Here is an 18899-nt window from a genome sequence, read left to right as displayed (position 1 = left end):
ATCCATCCATCCATCCATCCATCCATCCATCCATCCATCTATTCATCCATCCATGGATGGAAGTAATCTCCCCCACAGTAAGACGATTTCCACACAGTCTGGTGAGAATCTCATTGTGAACGTCTAAGGACCAGCTCCTGTTTCCAGTTCATGACAGCAAAATGCAGGAGACCAAGAATGGAAGTAACCTACAAGGACTCGGCCTGGGGAATATCTTTCTGGTTGCTTTTTGTTGACAGAGGGTTTCCTGGCCTTTAATGCATGAAAGAAAAAGAAAAGGGAGTGGCCTCCACTCAATGCTGGGGATGGAAGGCTGGGCAGGGCAGGGCCTCCTGAACGGGACAGGGTCACAGACAGATGGCATTTTCTAACTGGCCAGGCACCATCTTGAAATCTGCCTCCATTGTGAAACCCCTTCAACACAGAGACCTCACTCCCCTATATCCTACTGCACCCATCTGAGCAACTTCAATGATCCAACATTCTGTTGCAATGTGGGGACTTCTTTCCATTGTCCATTGGCCATAACTAAAATTAGGGACTTTATTATATTCACTGTGGGTCTCCAAGGGCTTCTCTGCACACGTGCAGTGCATTTCCTGCCTTCCCTGCCCATTCTGTGCTAAATGCACTCACTCCCCCCAAAGGGAATGAGCCACTTCGTCGTGACCACATGCAGAGAGCATTTTACTATGTGACGCTGGCAAGGAGCCCACACAGCACATAGCATGAGCGCTCCCTCTTGGGCCTGTTGACAGAAAGAGCTCTGCCAGACACTAGACCTACTTTTTCAAAGCTTATTAGTGGCTGCGTTGTCACAGATTCAATTGTCTCTCTTTGCCCAGAGATCTGTTTCTACATCCTAGGCTGGGACGTGGCAGTTCCAGCTTTAAAACAAAGACAAGTTGGGATAGATTAGTGGTCCCTGCCCAAAGGGGGCAAGAGTGATTCTGTCCCCCAAGGACACTTGGCAATATGTGGAGACATTTTGAGGTGATGTGACTGGGGACCCCAGACAGGACTCCTGGCATCTAGTGGTTGGAGCCCAGAGACTCTGCTTATCACCCTACAGTGCATAGGACACTCCACATCAGAGAGTCAACCAGCCCCAGATATTAGCAGTGCCCAGGCTGAGACACGCTGGCCTAGCATGAGGGACTTTCTGCCTATCTATATATCCATCCATTCATCCATCCTCCATTCATCCATCCATCCATCCATCCATCCATCCATCCATCCACCATATGTATGTGTCTATCTATCTAACCAACCATTCGTCCATGTCTATCTATCCATCCATCATATCTATCTATCTATCTATCTATCTATCTATCTATCTATCTATCATGTATCTATCCATCCATCCTATCTATGTATCCATCCATCCACCATATCTATGTCTAGCTATCCATCCATCCATCCATCCAACCATCCATCCATCCATCCATCCACCCATCCATCCAACCATCCATCCATCCATCCATCCACCCATCCACCCATCTATTCATCCTATCTATCTATCATCTATCTATCCATCCATCCACCACATCTATCTATGTGTTCATCTACCTATGTCAGTGATTGGCAACCAGAGTAATCGTGTCCCCAGGAGACATTTGGCAATGTCTGGGGGTATTTTTTCTTACCACAATTGGGGGGTTGCTCCTGGCATATGGTGGGTGGAGACCAGAGATGCTGCTGAATGCCCTACGATGCACAGGACGCCCCACATCAGAGAGTCATCCAGCACCAGATGCTTACGACACTGACGTTGAAAAACCCTGAAATAGGCAAATATTTTGCGTCCTGCTCCTAGATTTGGCACCTCTCCAAAATGCTCCTTTCTTACCACCCTCTCTAGTTTTTGACTGTCACGCCTTTCCCTAAATATATGATTCTGATTCACAGCCACCAACATGCACTCAGAACTGAAGCCTCGCGCAGGTCTTTAGGGAAACATTAACCGAGAAACAACTGCATTGATTGTTTGTCAGGGGCTCAGCACAAATGGAGCCTGCAGGACTCTGGGGCTTTAGGAGGTCACTGCAGCTGCCCCCAGGGGCCATGGGCATTGTGAGGAAGACAAAAAGACCCAGGAACCCTGCAGAGAACAGCTGGGCAGGGGGTCCTGCCTTTGTGCGGAGGCCTTTCGTATTCAAATATGCCTCCTTTTCCCTGGGCCCAGCCTCTCCACACAGGCTGCCCCTTGGATGGGCCACTTGCCAGCCTGTGAGGACACAGCCCCCAGGCCCGGGGGACCCTTTCAGAGTTTCCTGCAGGCTAGTCTGGTTTCCCAGCAGAAGCCCCAAGCATGCCTTTTATGCTGTACGGTTTCTCCTACAGATGCGGTGGCTCGGAGCACGTCCATTCTCCACTGAGTCCTGGCCGCCCATGCACCCAGGGACCCCAGGCTGGGTGAATGCACAACCCCCATTCCTGCCGCTGGAGGAAATCATCGGCAGCCCCAGATGCAGCCTCCAGCCCACCAGCCTGGACCGTGTCTGCTTTGCAGAAGCTATTCATTCTTCTGGACAAATCCCAGCCTCCAAAATAAATGACGCTCCGTCGTAAGCCTTTGATGGTCATTTGCTCTTAAATGCTGTGTTTTTCTCCTGCCCCCTCTCCAAACCCACTGCCGATTGCCATTTCAACGGGCCTTCAAAGAATGCAATTACTCGGGCGTGTTGATGTGCCATCTCCGACCGACCACGCTGTCTGAAAGGATGTCTCCGCTTCCTTGCCGCCGCTGCTGCAGTAAAACGCACGGAGCCCGAGATTCTGAGATTTGGCCTTTGGAAAGTCTGCCCGTTAATGAGAAAAACATTATGTGCTCAGCGGTGCTTGGCGGCGTTTGTCATCTCTGCGAGTCAAAACACACAAACTGAGTACCTTGAGGGGGCTCCGCCAGTAGACATTTTAATTGTGCAAAGAGCATGTGACTCGGGGCGTATGCACATCACTGATGTTGAATTTAGGGCCCTGGGCCAGGTGGATTTTAAAAAGGCAGGGTTTATGGTACCTGCCCCTCCCTCTGACGGAGGGGACCGCCTACGTGAAGACTGACATATTATCAGGCATGTGTCAGAAGATGCATGGGTTTAAAGACAGGGATGAGCAGGACGCTGGTTGTTATCTGAGTCCTTGAACTCAATGTGTATTTATTGAGTGTGTACTGTGTACCGGGCTTTGCGGGGAACACATGAAGGTAGAGCTTCAAAGCACCTGATGGGGTGAGTGGGAATGCATTGGTGGTGGCGTTTGGGATGCGCCACCCCAAAATATGGCACCTTGGCACGTCACGTATTTTAATCCAAAAGAGTGTGAGAAAATAGCACAAGCAAGAAGGTCACTCTGACCTTGTGGGTTTGTTTGTTTTTTCCAGAAATGGGTCCTAGGACTCCCATGGGGGAGGTGCCATTCATTGCGTGGAAGAGACGACCATCCTTATCCTGGAGATAAGGGGTCATGGAGAGAGAATCTCAACACGCAGGCCATGCTAGTTTCCCCCATATGCCCCATGTCCCTCACACCCCTTAAGCTGTCCACCTGCTTCTCCCCAAATCCAGCACCAAACACCTGTGTCTTCCTCTCCTTACGAAGGTGCCCATGTCTCATAAAATGCACGCTCTGTACATCTCTGTGCATCTCTCCTGCCCATGTGTCTTGTGAGGTTAACTTTCAGATGCACACAGGGACGTGTGTGAGAACCTCAAGGAACACTTTTTCATCCCATACAGTGGTCACCTGAGAGCTTCGAGATACATCAATATCTGGTCCTGCCCAGGGATTCTTGACTGCATTGCTCTAGGGTGCTGCCCGCACTGCATATTTCCACAAACTCTCCTGGCGATACTATAGACTGTGTGTCACAGTTGAGATCCTCCAACCCCACGGAGTAGAAGTGTCCCCAGAGCCGGGCACAGAGGGGTGTCTTTCTCTGCCTCAGTTTTCCCATCTTCAAGTGTGGATTCTGTAAGGGGAGCCATGTGTGGAAGAGTTTGGTACATAGGATATGCCATTCAACACATGCTCTTGTTACAGCCGCCATATTGGTTGGTTGCGATCAGAAGGACTTTCCATGGTGAGGAAGTTTGCTCCCAACAGGCCACGCAGATGTGGGTATAGAGCAGCACAGCATCACTCTGGGAGAGGGCTGGGGGAGAAAGAGCATGGAGGTGTGCGGGCATACTTTGTAAGATTGGTGTGCCATCTTGGGTGGCAATGACATGACATGGAGCAGTTCACGTTGAGTAAAGTTAGAGGGCAAAGCAGGGCCAGCTAACAGAGATTCAAGACGTGATTTCTAAGAGACTAGAAATGTGGCAACACCAGAAAAGAGACTGGTAAGATGATATGGGATGAGCTCCCTGGACATCCTGAAAGTAGAGATTTATAAGAATTCACATTGATAGGAGGAACCAGTCTATGGTTGAGTTAAGACCATTGGGTAGTTTTCAGGTAATGCCGTGAGACCAAAGACCAACATGAGGCCTGATTTTCAGAACGTAGACAAAATTGGGATTACTGTTGTTGAAATCACTGGAATCTAGACAGCAGGGAAATAAATAACTAGTCATTATGAGATCTGAGAACAGATTTCCTTGCATAAAGATGAAAGGAATATAGAAACCAGGAACCAGTAAATGGGGCAAAAGATTGTGAAAAAAATAAGTAACGGTAATAGGAAAAGTGCCCATATGATGGAAATACAAAAAAAAAAAAAAAATGCAAAACATATTAAAGGGTCATGCCATCATTGTGGCAAAATATAAAATGCCTGGGAGTGAATTTTATAAGAAACGTTCTGGAGCTTTTGAAACAGAGACTCTGAAAAGCTTTACTGACACACATAAAAGAATATTTAAACGGAGAAGCATGTTGCCATCCTGGTTGTAAAGGTTTAATATTATATAAATAGATCAATATTTCTCGAATTTAAATATAGGCTTAATCCTTCCAGGAATTTGTTGGGTTTTTTTTTTTTTTTTTAAGTTTAGAAGGAGGAGAGTGATCTCAACATGTTTCCGCGAGGATAAGTTGGTGAAAACCTGTCGCCATTTCTGAAGAAGAGTGAACAGAGGGAGCATACATTAGCAGACAATAAAACCCTTTATAAAGACATAATAAATGAAAGCAGTAAGGCGCTGGCACGTGAATAGACAGATCAGTGACAATGAAGAAATATACCAAGAGTTTATGATGTGACAAAAGTGGTTATTCTAATTCATATTAAAAAAATTCAAGGGGCGCCTGGGTGGCTCAGTTGGTTAAACGTCCGACTCTTGATTTTGGCTCAGGTCGGGTTGTCAGGGGCATGAGTTCAAGCCCTGCACTGGGCTCCTTGCTGAGCATTTTTTTTTTCTAAATAATTCAAGACTTCTGTGTGTTGCAAAGTCTATGCAAAATTAAAGGAGGACGTGAGGAAACGCGCAGAAAATACATCATATGCCCAAAATGTCACTAATACAAAAAGGATCATTGCAAATCACAGATGAAGTTTTTCAATAGGAAAGAGCCAAAGGACGTGACACAAAATCAAAAAAAAATGAAAATCAAAAGAAAATGTCTGACTTTGTTGAAACGCTAGAGAAATACCGCCTTTAAGACAACCCAACCCCATTGCAGTCACGCTTTTCCCCTAAATGACACCACGCTGCACATGCTCTGAGGAAGGCGGTATACAATTAGGACCATCTTTTGGGCAAGAGCGTAAAAGTTGGCTAACGAGAGGCCTTAAAAATATCACCCAACCCTCGGATCCAAGAATTGCAAGTCTACGTACTAAGCGCTGTGAAGACAAAACAAAAACAGCGACAAGAATGCAGCAACATCGTGTAAAGGCCAAAATCTGAGGAGCTATGGATGTTTCCGTACGATCTCCCGTATCTTTGACGAGTCTCACCGGGAGAATGGGTTAAAAAAAAGTAGAATTTTAAGGAATGACAAAGTCTACTGCTCCAAGGAGTCGTGAGTTTGCACACGGGATCGCAATTGACCCACTCATGACTGGGTTTGATGACTGATTGGTATGAGCCAAGATGGACGGAAATGCCAGCAGAAGACGGAGGAGAGCACGTCCCAGGGTGGACAGCAAATGCACCTGAGATCTCTGGGAGCAGGGGTCTCCCAGTCTTGCTCCGACTTGACGTCAAAAGCGTCATAGTTGGCGTTGGAGCATCTGCCATGGACGGAAGTGTCATCAGCAGACCTTTTTTCTGGACTCACGGGCAGAAGAAAGATGAGTTCCACGAGCGCCTATTGATAGTAAAGGTGTGTTCTACTCACCATGCTGGGATGGAGGGGCCAAGGAGGAGAACATCACTGTCCCACTTTCTAAGAACCAAAATGGCGGTGGGAGAGAAGCTGGTGGGCAACTAAGGAGGCACAAGAAAACCGAGGGGGAAGGGAAGATGGAAGGCGAGAATTCTCATCAGACCTGCGGAAGGAGAGAGGTGAAGAAGCCCCCATCCAGCATCCAGTGGACACTGTTCTTAGGAATATGGACATGGAAATTCACATCCTATTCCTATGGAGATTCATAGTTACTACAGCCAAGTGTGCCTCCACGAAACACTTGGACACATCATTTTTAAAAAGATTGAATGGAGCCAAAAAAAAAAAAAAAAAAAAAAGATTGAATGGAGCCTGATAACCTCCCTCGTCCAGGCCGGCTGTCCCGCCCCACCGTGTCTGCAGAGAAGCATGTTGTGTCTGTGGACATGGCAGTGGGGGAAGCGTCGGATACCTCCAGAGTCTCCACACATCCTGGAAAACATCTTTTCTTCTTTTTAATTTTTTTTCAATTTTTAATTTTTATTTTTTTATTTTTTATTTTTTTTAGCTGGCCATGCCCTACCAGAGGCAAGGGGAAATGCAATTAAAACAAGAACATATTTCTGAAGGCGGTTTTTGGAATTTTCAAGGGTGACCTCGGCGTGGACCATAAATATAAAATTCATGTGTGCTTGGCTTCCTGCCTGTAATTACCGATCAGAAGGTTCACAATTTACGAAGCAAGAAATGGCATGATGGGTAGGACCTGGCTTGCTGCCCCTCGCCCAGAAACATGCACAGGATGGAGATCTGTGATCCAATGGCCAAGACCAACACCGTATGGAGCCCGGGTACACTTTTAATTGCGTTGCAAGATGGTTGGGCTTTGTTGTTGTTGTTTTATTAATTTGGGGGGTCAAATAACCCCTTTCTCCTCAGGTGCTGAGGTTGGGGCACCCGCAATGGTGCAGGAAGCACGGCAAAGAAGCAACACAAGGACACGCCCCACATAATTCTCAAGGTGACCTCGTATGACCTGAGGGAAGCCCCGTTGGGTATTTCCAGACCCGAGGTGGAGAGACCACTTATACTTGGTCATTATCAGCATGTTCGTTCGACAACCCTGCCCTTCCTCCCCAGAAGTTCAAGTTCTCCGGGAGGGGAGGCGCACGGAGGGTGTGGGGGGGGGGGAGTTGGATAGATGATCCCAAGACTCTGTTTCCTTGTCTTGCAAACTCTTCCAGAAAAGATTTAATGGCCCAAGGTCCTGTCCAAGAATGTCTGCATCTTCGCTAGTCACTGAGGATGCTGGTTGTGTCCACCTTCTATCATTTTCTCCGGGTGGATGTGGTCATGCTCTCAAGTTCCTCCTCGGGCTCCAGACATGTTGGGTCGTGCGATCCATTTCCACGTCCAAAGGGCAGGACAGGGACATCGTCGTCTCCCCACATCGAGAGCCAGGAAACAGCGGGAAAAGGTCTCCACGCGCGCGCGCAAGCCAGCCGTCGCTAACGTCTTTCAAAGGGTCGCCGACGGTCTGGCAAATCAACGTAATTCTAATGGATGTTTCTGTCTGCTCGACAAATAAGGCTGAGCCATGTGTTCCACATTTTTTTCTCCCCTCTTTTCCTCTGCATATAATTTTTAAACTTCTTTTTTTTTTTTCTTCTTCTTTTCTTGGCTTAGTTGTTGAGACAGAGCTAAATCAAACTAATTCTAGAGGAGTACAAATTCTGGGTTAATCGGAATCCGTGCTTGTTAAGATAAAGAGTGTGCAACATCTGGTCTTGATTTGCAGGGAAGCCCTTTGGAGAGGGCTGTGCTCTGGGGTAGCTGTGTTGTTGGTGCCATCTGGTGTAGCCTGGGGCGTGCAGAGCCCACAACCCTGGAGGGTGGGAGCAAAAGTGAGCCCAGGTCTCCCCGAAACCCCCACGGGGTGCATCGGAGCAGCTGGGGCAACACTGAGCATCACCCCCTCCCAGGACCTGTGGTTGCCAATGCCCTTAGTGGGCAGCCTGCAGGACCAGCCTCCTGTTGCTCACACCTTGGTTTCCGACAGCGAAGGACAAGGCTCATTGGCCAGCTTCCTGGTCTCCCGTTGAGATCTCAACGATGAAACCAGACGGTCTTTAGAAGAAAGCCCCAAAACGCAAATCTTTCGGCTTTGACTGAGCGATCCGACAGACAAGCGTAGAAGGCGAGTGTCTTCACCCGTGTGCACACAGCTCCAATTTTGTAAGACGTTGCCCAGCTCAAGGGTTTATGGCGTCATGTCATGAGACCCTTGTCCCACTCCTAGAGATGCCGGATTTATTTCGAGTTCTCACTCTGAAAATTGAATCCTGGTGCGTCCACTTTTGCTACGAAGAGCCGTCTACCTGAGCCGTGCCCACCCCCCGCCCCCCGTGCGTGGGGGGAAGGGTTGGCGAGATGTCTGCCGCCAGTCTGCACATGCGGGCATGCTGTTTCAGGAAACGCGCCGGGTTTTAAGACTCGGCCTTTGTCGGCCTCTGTTCTCTCCTCGGCGAAGTAAATTAGCGGAGGATGTTTCTAATATTTCCTCGGCCGTAATGATCCACTGAGCTCGTTAATAGAGAGCGAGGGTCTCGTAACTCACTCACTGATCAAGTGTAAATTGAAATCTTTAGAGTCTCGGCTTGTTCATTAGAAAAATAGCCTACGTCACTCGCCGTTCCCGGGACAACATGATAGATTGCCTAACAAGCAATTAATAGGTTCATAAGTTATCTGACGAATCGATTTTTAAGCTGGACTCTGTCCATTACTTTAGCCATCCAGATATCTGATTAGGATCGAGCGTTCAATGTCAAATGAATTCCGATGGATCGTCGCGGCAGGTGGAGAAACCGGCCCATGGACACCAGCTACGGCAGCACGCGGGGATGCCCACTCTGTCACGCAGGTGGACACTCTGGGTTGGCGTTTCTGGCCAGGAAACTTCAAGGTTGGGTCATCCCTCCCGGGACAGGGACTAAGGTGAGGCATTTACGTGGGGCAGAAAATTTAGGGGGAATCCCAAAAACTAGGCTGTGGGAATAAATAATATTTAAATGCATTGATTCTAAATAATAATAATCGACATGAATGCAATAAAAATAAAAAAAATTCGTAATAAGCAGATAGCAACACTCTAACTAAAGACAGGATCTTTATAGGTAGAGACAGGATCTGTACAGGTAAAGACAGGATCTGTACAGGTAAAGGCAAGATCTATACAGGTAAAGACAGGGTCTCTATAGGTAAAGACAGGATCTCTACAGGTAGAGATGGGTTCTCTTTAGGTAGAGACAGGATCTGTACAGGTAAAGACAGGATCTGTACAGGTAAAGGCAAGATCTATACAGGTAAAGACAGGGTCTCTATAGGTAAAGACAGGATCTCTACAGGTAGAGATGGGTTCTCTTTAGGTAGAGACAGGATCTGTACAGGTAAAGACGGGATCTGTACAGGTAAACACAGGATCTGTACAGGTAAACACAGGGTCTCTACAGGTAAAGACAGGATCTGTACAGGTAAAGACAGAGTCTGTACAGGTAAAGATAGGATCTCTACAGGTAAACACAGGATCTGTACAGGTAAAGACAGGGTCTCTATAGGTAAAGACAGGACCTCCACAGGTAAAGACAGGATCTCTACAGGTAAACATGGGATTTGTACAGGTAAACACAGGGTCTCTACAGGTAAAGACAGGATCTGTACAGGTAAAGACAGGGTCTGTACAGGTAAAGATAGGATCTCTACAGGTAAACACGGGATTTGTACAGGTAAACACAGGGTCTCTACAGGTAAAGACGGGTTCTCTACAGATAAACACAGGATCTTTACAGGTAATGACAAGATCTTTACAGGTAAAGCCAGATGACAGGGACCTGACAAGTTCTACCGGAGGTTCAGGAGAGATGAAACGTCCTCCTCTTGTTTTTTAAAGACAAGACGAGTGAGCGTCTCGCTCAGCCCACCCTTATCTCACCCCTGGTAGGGCAACGGACCCATAAATAAGTCACTCACGTCCTCCAGGATCACAGTAAAATGACTGCCACTTTCAAACCATGTTCTCTGGTTTCTTTTCTTGTTTCAAACCCGTGAAACTATTTTGGAACAAATATCCAAGGGGGGAAATGCGGGTCATAAAAGTAATTTTTCTTTAACGCGGTAGAAACAGTTAACCGGGGATCAGCCTCTTCACAAATGTTTAAGTGTCCAATATAGTATGATTACCACGAAGCACGATGATGTGCGGTAGGTGTCTAGAAATTATTCATCTTGCGTAATCGAGACTTTGCACTTTGTGGATGAGCATCTCCCTGTTAAGTGGAATCATGCAGGATTTGTCCTGTGGCTGGCTGATTTCACGAAGCACGGTGACTTCCAGGTTCATGCATGCTGGCACACAGACCAGATTTCCTTAGTTTTTAAGGCCAAACACTATTTCATTTTTTGAATTTTATCGCACATGGTAGATGGCTCGTGCAAGGGAGGCTGCTTCTCTACAAGAGTTTGGTGAGGTATACCAGATGTCCCATTTCCCCAACCCTGATATCTATCCATCTTTGTGATGATTTTATGACTTAATATATTTTCTGGTGTCTTTACAACTTTTATATCAGTTTGGAGGAGACACCAGATGTGCCATTTCCGTCACCTCCATGTTCCTCCATCCCTGTGACAATTTTATGATTTAATACTCTCTCTTGTGTCTTCACAACTCTTCCAGTAGACTTGGCTTTATGCTGTGATGTCGGAGCACAAGGACACACAGATCCCCCACCCTATGTCTGTCCTGTCATGAGGTGTCCCAGGAAGAGAGATCCTACACCCACTAGCAGTCGCTCCATCCATTTATATAAAATATCCCCCCCCCCCGCCCCTGCCTTGCTCTTCCCAGGATCTTCCTTCTTCTCTGATCTTCAATTAGGATTCTGGCCCCAGGAATCCCTTGCATCGTGCCTTCAGTCTGGAAGGTTACAGGCTCCAGGCTCCACCAGCCCTATGACAATCTACCACAGACCCTTTAACACGGCGATGGATTGTACAAAACCTCCATGGGGGGGGGGGTTTCACTGTATGCCTTTATATTTCTTTATTGTGATAAAAATATAGGCAGCATAAAATTCAGTATTTTGCCCGTTTTTAAGTGCGCAGCCGTGTGTCACTGAGCACATTCACACCGTTGTGCAACCATCCCCACCATCCATCTCCAGAAATTTCCATCTCTCCAAACTGAAGTTCTGTCCCCATAGAACACGCATTCTCTGTCCCCGACCACCATCTACTCTGGGTCTCTATGGACGGGACTCCTCTGGGGACTCCATATACATGGAATCACACAGGATCTGTCCTTCTGTGTCTGGTTTATATCACCCAGCATGTCCTTGAGGTCCATCCACGTCATAGCAGGTGCACAACATCCTTCCTCTTCAAGTCTGTGTCCTATTCCACTGTGTGCATGGCCCACCTTCTCCATCCTTCCCTCTGTGGATGGATACATGGATTTGTACCTCTTGGTTGCTGTGAGTAGTGATGCTATATGGACATGTGTGTTCAAGCATGGTCTGTTTTCATGGGATAATTTGAGGAGATTAAAAAAAAAAACATGTTTCCACAGTATTAAAAGGGCGGAAAGCAGCCTATGAGACAACACGGTGCAATCGTGCACGTGGTCATTACCAGCATCCTTGGAGCAAAGCCCAGAACAAACACAACAGGTATGAGTGATTATGGTGACAGGTGGGAATAGGGATGGTGTCATCTGCTCCTTCCACATCCCTGTGTTGGCCGATGTTTCTTTCATAAGCACAATCATGAGGCAAGAAGTATTTTTTAATAAGACAGTTGACTTATTGACAATTGACTCTGAGAGCAGCAGTTGACGTGCACCATAACACATAATTCTGTTTATACCAAGATCTGAAACAGTAGGGACTTCCCTTATTTCCCTCCAGGACATAACCGCCTCTTTCTGGGCAGGACCCTTATGAGACACATCTTATATCTTTTGTACCAGAGAGATTTTGTTTTTAAAATCACCCAAACTCTACGTAAAGTCGAAAAAATTAATAAATCATGCCAGAGAGGCAGACACTGGAGCTTGTGCCTTCAAAAGGGAATTCGGGGCACATGTTCTAAACGTGCACGTTATCGTTGCTCGGGAGGAACATGCCCGTAAGCTCTGTGTGTGGCATCAGCTCGTCTTGGTTTCTTCCACGTGGGGATGTCTTCCTGTGTCCACCTGCAGAAGGAAGAGCATCCTTGCCTCCATCTCTTTGAGGCTCATGCTCTCCCGCTGAGGGCAGGTGCACCAAATCCCCGGGCCCTGCTTCCCGGTCGGGATCTGCGGTGTCGCCCGCAGGAGAAGCAGGTCACCCCTTCCCACCTTGAACGAACGGCCCTCCTGCCTCCAAGTCAACACAACCACCACCACCTGTGGACATTGCGAGCCCATCTCCATCCTGAGGGCCTTTCTAAGCCCAAGAACCAGTCAACGTGCCCCGATACTCGGCAGCCAGTGTAGACACACAGACCACACTTGACTGTGCTGATCAACAACATTCTCCCAAGGCAAACATGGAAACTCATTATTTTATTAAAAAAAAAAATCAGTCCTGATTCCAAAGGGAAAAAGCACTTTGGAAAGGCAGCAGCATTCAGCATCCGTTCTCGTCGTACATGGTATACGCGTGTGGCGCCATGAATGTGACTTTGTGGGGTCACCTATGCGAGGGCAGCCATGAGCTCTTGTAGACTTTCAGGGCGTCCCAAGTGCATGAGTCACGTCAGGATCTGCCGTGTTGCCAAGGTGATCAGACCCCGAGGGGAGGTCCAGGCTTTGCAGAAATCGGGCACGAATGGATTTTTTGCAGGCCGCGCCGGGATGCGGTCAACCACCCCAAGGGTCGGATGTCCGCTGACCACAGGCCAACACAGGGAAGGTCCTGGATGGCGCTGCACTGGCTCGGCCACTCGGAACCAGCGAGCGGGGAGGATGTGGGGCCTCAGATGGCACAAATTAATGCCTGCACACGGCCCGGCTGTGAGGTAGGTAGAGCAGTGGGCGGTCCGGCGGCACTGCCAGTTTTCCTTTGGACCACGGAGACGCAGAGTGGCTCCGTCAGGCCACACAGCGAGCCTGCTGGAAGGGCCATAAAACTCAGGAATCCGCCAATCCCCATCCCATACTTTGGCAACGGGATTTTATGGAGATGACTAAGCCCCCCCGGTTGGAGCACATGGGAAGTGTGTTGAAACGGGAACGCGCCCGGGTCTCCGAGTTAATGATTTAACTGCGTGACTCACGGTTTCCACAGTCCAGTAACCGTGTGTGTGGGGCTTGCCCTGCGCGTCTGCACGGCGGCAGACAATAGGCCGATTTATACGAGGTCCCATCGCACGGTGCACAGAAACCCACGGTGCACACTGGGTCATTCGGGGCAGAGTCGGAGCTCGATGTTGGGAACGAGCGCCCACCGCGGGGAGAGCGGACTGTGCTGACCCGCGGCCGGGCATCTTTGTGCATGTTTCTGTCCCCCAACGGGGCGGCCCTAGAGTCCGGGCAGGTGGTGAGGCGGGATCCCACACCGGTTATACGTAGTGCCCCCCACTCCAGAAGCACAAATGCATAGGATTTCTCCGTGCAGACGTCCGATGGTCCACATGCAACAGCTACCGGACATCGGTGCGGGTTCTTTACAGCGGGCGACCTCAGTCCGCGCCGTCCATGCAGGTGCGCGCAGCATGGAGCATCCCCGGGGCAGCCTGCACGGTCCTCCGTCCACTGTTTGGAGGCGGACAGATCTGCGTGCAGTTTGCATTTTACAAAAAGAACAGAAAGCGAAGCGAGGACGGAATTCGAGGCTTTGATGCCTGCCGGATCTGCGTTTTATGAGCCGGAATGTTTAATATTAAAAGTCAGAGCGCGCCGGAGGACACGCGGGGTGCCAGCGCCCGGCCGGACCGACAGGAATGAGCTCGTAAAATGCTCCGCGATTCTCACAGCGGCGTTGCCAGGTCAGTGTGCTTGGGGTGCAAGTGGAGGAACCCCGAAACGGGGGACCCCGGGGATGGGGGGGTCCCAGGGCCTGAGGTCGGCGGCAGACGATGCACACGGGTCTCTCTTGTTTGGCACGTGGTGTACATCCAACTTCAGGGCGGGTGACGGTGTTTGGTCATGGGAACTGAGTGTGCCTGGGGAGACAGGTGCGCCTGGGGTGCGTGTGGACCCCGTGCCCCATTCCCCTCCACGTGCTGCTTCTCTCCACCTGCCTCTGTAATAAACCCGTATGCGACCGGCCGTGCCCCCCTCCGTCTGCGTCACGCTTGCACGTAGCCGAAGCCAACGAATGGGTCCATTTATAGCTGGTGCATCGCGTCACCAAACCCCAGAAATGGGTCCATTCATAGCCGGCACGTCTTAAGCGCCCCCGGCGTGTGCAGCGGGCAGCAGGTGCATGGCCTCGAGTCCTCGCCCGGGGGGCCTGTGAGGTCTCCGGCTACTACCGGCCAGAATGCATCTGGGGGACACTGGGTCGTGCCCATCCTGACCTGGGGAATCGCGTCCCGGGAAGATTTGGGGTCACGCATGCTGCATGTAGAGAAGAAACATGGACCCCAAAGCTACGTCTATTCAGGTGTCATACCCGCTGCCCTGCGTGTGTCCTATTCCACATGGTGCACTTGTGCCGGGAAACGCGGTTTGGCGGGGAAGGTTGTGACCTATGTGTGACATGGGGGGTGGGTGCCCTTCGTCCCGCCTGTGGGCACCTGCAGGCTGGTTCCCCTTGAGGCCTCTGCTCTGCGGGTGTAGATACCGTGTCCTCATGAGGTCGTCCCTCTGGGCATGTCTGTGACCTCATCCCTTCTTCTTTCGGGAACCCAGTCCTATGGGATCAGAGCGCAGCCTCCTGATTTCAGCTCAGCCCAAGTCCACATGCAATCCCATTGTAAGCGTGCAGGCTGCAACCGGTGACTTTTGGGGGGGACACCCTTGAGCCCTCCACACAGCGTCTCCGTACACGCCCTTCCTCCCGAGCTCAGCCGCGCAGCCCCGCACTGACCGCCATGGCTCCACATCGTGCAGTGAGTGAGGGACACTGGTCCTCTGTCCTTCTGACCGCTCTAGGGGTCCCCTGTCCCACTGAGCGCTCTAGGGGTCCCCTGTCCTCCTGACCACTCTGGGGATCCACAGTCCTTCTGACCTCTCCAGAGGTCCCCAGTCCACTGACCCCTCTGGGTGTCCCCTGTCCCCCTGACCTCTCCAGAAGCCCCTGGTCCCACTGACTGCTCTGGGGGGTCCCCTATCCCCCTGAACTCTTTGGGAATGCCCTGTCCCACTGTCCGCTCTGGGGAGTCCCCTGTCCCAGTTATTGCTCCAGGGGTCGCCTGTCCCCCGACCACTCTGGGGGTCCCTGGTCCACTGACCGCTCCAGAGGACCCCTGTCCCCCTGACCTCTCCAGGTGTCCCCTGTCCCCCTGACCTCTCGAGGTCCCTGGTCCCACTGACTGCTCCAGAGGGCCCCCTGTCCCCCGACCACTCTGGGGGTCCCTGGTCCACTGACTGCTCTGGAGGTCCCCTGTCCCCCTGACCACTCTGGGGGTCCCCGGTCCACTGACCTCTCCAGAGGTCCCTGGTCCCACTGACCACTCTGGAGGTCCCTGCTCCCACAGACCGTTCCAGGGGTCCCCTGTCCCCCGGACCTCTCTGGAGGTTCCTGGTCCCACTGACCACTCCGGGGGGTCCCCAGTCCCCCTGACCACTCTGGGGGTCCCTGGTCCACTGACCTCTCCAGAGGTCCCTGGTCCCACTGACCGCTCCAGGTGTCCCCTGTCCCCCTGACCTCTCCGGGGATCCCCTGTCCCCCTGACCTCTCTGGAGGTCCCCGGTCCACTGACCTCTCTGGGTGTCCCCTGTCCCACTGACTGCTCCAGGGGGATCCCCTGTCCCCCTGAACTCTTTGGGAATGCCCTGTCCCACTGTCCACTCTGGGGAGTCCCCTGTCCCAGTTATTGCTCCAGGGGTCCCCTGTCCCCCAACCACTCTGGGGGTGCACTCCAGAGGTCCCCCGTCCCCTGATGCTCTGACGGCTCCCTGTCCCCCTGGTCGCTCCACAGCTCCGCACCGACCTGACACTCTTCCCTCCGCACACGCACACCTGCAGCCCGTCCGCGTGTGCCGTGAGCATCTCAGCATCCCCGGCGGATCTCGGGGTGCGACTCCCCCAGGATCTGCCGCGCTGACTACATCAGCGGTCCTGTGATCACCGCACGAGCGGTCGTGGCGGGACGGGCGTCAGGCATGATCAAACGGCGCTGCTGCCGGCGTTGACAGGTGAGTGGCCCGGCTGCCCCTCGGAGCCTTACCTCAGCAGCAGGAGGGGCGGAGCAGAGCCGGCTCGGGCGCCTTCCGGAGGCGGTTACCAGGGCAACCGGAGGAGCCCTGGAGATGCTCCGGGACCGGGCGCTCGGATGCACGTGGACGCCCATACTAATCAGGGACGGGGGGCGCTGGACACTAGTCGAGAGCGCCGTCCACGCACTCGGCGCCCCGGACACGCCTGGTGACGACCGTTCACCGTGGACACGGCCCCGATGGCCTCGGCGACCCAGGAGGAGCAGCATGGATGTTTGGCTGGATGCGCGTCCGTGTCAATCACTCTCTGATCTGTGGGGAAAACACTTTATTTCTGACGCGCGGCGTGAGGCTTGGAAAGAGCAAAGCGTTGAGGCGTCAGTCCCAGGGACCTGTCACGTCCTAGCACCTGGTGACCCCACACCCGGGATGACTTCCTGGACGACCCCCCCATTCCCCTGTTCGTTGCATTAACTGTCGCCTCAGAGGATAGAGTGATGGCGGATTTTATGTCGAAATGACCTGGTGACTTAGTGAACTCAGCAAGCAACCTGCCCCTCCCATGGGGTGGGTGGGCCTCGTCCGATCAGTCGACGATCTACATAGAACCCAAAGGCAGAAAAAGAAAGTATCCAGTGCCTCCCTGCCCTGAGTGGCCCTGTCTACTCAGTTGGTCTGCACAGAACACAAGGGCAGAGGAACAGAGTATTCAGTGTCTTCCTCTTCTGGGTGGGCCCCATCTAATCAGTTGACGATCTGCATAGAACCCAAGGGCAGAGGAAGGGAATGTTCAGCGTCTGCTTGCGTTGGGTGGGCCTCTTCTAATCAGTTGATAATCTGCATGCCCCTGTCATGGCTGCTCCCTGTCCTTGGGCATCCATGCTCCTGGTGTTCAGGTCATCAGGTTAGGACCAACGCTACACCATGGGGCCTCCTGGTCTCCAGCTGACCATCAGGACACGGAGATGAGGAGTCTGTTCCTACATATCTGTCTGCTCATCTCACAATCTCTGTCTCTCCATCCTTCTCTTGGTCTATGACCACATCCTACGGGCTCCGTCCCTTCTCATAACAAACATGCTTGTCCATCCAGGCAGTGTTGCCAACCCCAAATAGGCCTTGAGTCCCTATAAGTTCCTCCTGTGACATCTTGGTCCTTCCTGGGAAAGGGAACAGGCAGCGTGATGTGTTTTGTGCCTGGCTTCTGACACCATATCCGTCCATGTGCAAAGATCGATGATGATGATTGATGGTTGACTTTATCACACACGCAGTGGCATGTGGCTGTTGATCATTTTTCACTGATGTGGGGTGTCCCGTGACGAGCATGCAGCAAAGTATATCAACCACATTACCAAGGATGAATGGGTGGTGTTCTCGCCCTTGGGATGAAGGATCAGGACTCAAGAGGCAGCCATTAGGATGAGGCATTGGGATGCAATGGCCAGCTGTTGGGATGAGGGATCAGGATGCAAAAGGCAGCCACCATTGGGATGAGGGATTGGGACTCCATGGGAAGCCATTGGGATGAGGGATCAAGATGCGATAGGAAGCCATTGGGTTGAGGGATCAGGATACCATGGACAACCAAAGGGATGAGGGATAACAATGTGATGGCCAGCTGTTGGGATGAGGGATCAGGACACAAAGGGCAACCATTGGGATGAGGGATTGGGATGCAATGGCCAGCTGTTGCGATGAGGGATCAGGATGCAAAGGACAGCCATTGAGATGAGGGATCAGGATGCCATGGGTAGCTGTTGGGATGAGGGATCGGGATGCGATGGCAGTCATTGGGATGAGGAAATGGGATGCCATGGGAAGGCATTAGGATGAGGGATCAGGATGCGGTGGGCAGCTGGTTGGGATGAGGGATCAGGACTCAAGGGGCAGCCATTGGGATGAGGGACCAGGATGCCATGGACAACCAAAGGGATGAGAAATCACAATGCAATGGCCAGCTGTTGGGATGAGGGATCAGGATGCCATGGGCAGCTGGTTGGGATGAGGGATCAGGATGCCATGGACAACCAAAGGGATGAGGGATGACAATGCGATGGCCAGCTGTTGGGATGAGGGATCAGGATGCCATGGACAGCCATAGGGATGAGGGATCAGGAGGCAATAGGCAGTCATCGGGACGAGGGATCAGGATGCAATGGCAATCGAGAGCCTGTAACTCGGTGCTGGCTCCTTGCGCCGTGTAGCTTTTCCTTTTACAAGACGTCTCCCCAGATTTTTCTCTTCCTCCTTGCGCTCCATC

The sequence above is a fragment of the Canis aureus genome, chromosome X (assembly GCF_053574225.1).
Source record: "Canis aureus isolate CA01 chromosome X, VMU_Caureus_v.1.0, whole genome shotgun sequence".
Classification (NCBI taxonomy): domain Eukaryota; kingdom Metazoa; phylum Chordata; class Mammalia; order Carnivora; family Canidae; genus Canis; species Canis aureus.
This window is presented reverse-complemented; position numbering follows the sequence as displayed.